We start from the raw sequence: 1,807 nt of genomic DNA, 5'->3' as shown, positions 1-1,807 counted from the left end.
ACCAGCCTGATGAGGTGGCGGCGCGTCCGCGGCCTGTGGTGCATCACCCTGGACCTGTCTCTGCGTGCAGTACTTCTCAATAAAAGCTCGGGTGATGGGCGGCCGAATCACCTTGCTAGGTGTGACGGGGACGCCGAACGACTGGCAGAGTCCCGTGATCAAGGCGGGAAATCCCAGGGCCCTGTTGGACTTATCTGGGTCCAGAGGGTGTCTGGTAGGCGCCATACCTGCAAAAATATAGATGGCATCAGCGATTAACTGAGCCACATGGATGCTCATCCGCGTCAGGATGGCGTACACCAGCTGACACTTCGGCAGGGGGAGGTCGGAATTATGATCGGTGGGTAGGATGTTGCTGAGCAGCAAAGTCATCCATATCTGAGTCAGGGTGGTCATGTTGGTGCGCATGATCTGCACCCATCTCCCGGCAGCAGTCCGGGCAAAATCTTGCCCCGGTATACACAGCAACTGGGCGATGGCCTCCTCATCGAACCCATCGGACCGGTTCCTCCTCTGGCCATACTCACACTCCTGACCCTCTTCCAGCACTAAAGGATATCCCAGGAGCTGGCCGATAGCATCTGCATCAAACGGGATCCACTAACCCCTCACCCAGGACCTCATATCACGCACGCCCTCCTCTGTTGGCCAAGCATTGGCATAAAATTCGAGGACTATTTCTGGATCGAACTTGGCCATGGGGGTAACCAGCGATGCCCACCGCCGGCGACCTATTTCTTCCTGGAAATCGGTACACTCATCGTCCCTGAGTTGGACGCGTCGCTCCCGGAGAAATGACCATCCCTTGATGGCCTCAAAGCGCTGCTGGTGTACAGCGCTCCTAAAGCGGTGACTGTCATACTCGGGAGCGGAACTAGTTCCTTTGGCCGTCTTATCCTTCCTGGATCTCTTTGAGGCAAGTTTCCTCGGGGCCATTTCCTGCGAGAACAAACATTCAGAAGTTAGTTTTACACATATATCTACACACCCTTGAAAAACATCTCCCATGTTACTTAGGTGCAAATTGCCAATCATGGGGCAGCCCAAATTCTTACAAACAAGTCCCTATTTTCATGCTTTTCTAATCCTAAAACCAAATTTTGGATTCCTAGCCATAAGCATGCTTCTGTGCATTGAAATTAAAAACTTGGGTTCCTAGGCCTAGAATTGCATTCGGACTCTCATTTTAAATCCTTCATGCTGTCCCTATGTATATAAAACAGTCCCATAGTCCTAACCCTACAAAACCATGCTCATATGTCATTCAGGCATTTCACCGAGCACTTGGTGGGCGCATGTTTGGACATAAATTGCAAGAGAATGGGAGCAATGTGGCATGCCCCATTGCTTCAGAATACAACCTAGGCCTAAGGCCTTTTCATTCAAATCCTCAATTCAAGAAAACAGGCACCAAAGCAAACCAAAATTGCCTCACAATTATAAGCATATTCTCACAAATTAAGGCACCAAAAGATGAAGAAAATGCATCAATGGGAAGCAAAAACCTCAAGGATGGAATACTTACTTGTTGGGGTGAATTGAAACACCAAAAACGAAAGCAAAACGCGATCAAAAGTGGCTTAGGGGAGCAAGAACCGTGAGTCCCGTAAGCCTTCTTTTTTTTGAATGAGGGGGGGAAGTTTTTGAGTGCAGAAAATGTTCCCCTCCCTCGTTTTTTATATTTTGGTGCAGGGGTTGCTCGCCCAGGCGAGCTAACCTGTCCTTTTTTTTTTTTTGAGGGGAACATTAACCATGTCCCCTCCTCCCTTACGGGCTAGCGTTTGCCTAACTTGAACCTACTTAAGTT

The sequence above is a fragment of the Glycine soja genome, chromosome 18, assembly GCF_004193775.1.
Source record: "Glycine soja cultivar W05 chromosome 18, ASM419377v2, whole genome shotgun sequence".
NCBI classification, from domain to species: domain Eukaryota; kingdom Viridiplantae; phylum Streptophyta; class Magnoliopsida; order Fabales; family Fabaceae; genus Glycine; species Glycine soja.
The sequence above is the reverse complement of the archived record's forward strand: the minus strand, read 5'-3'. Positions refer to the sequence as shown.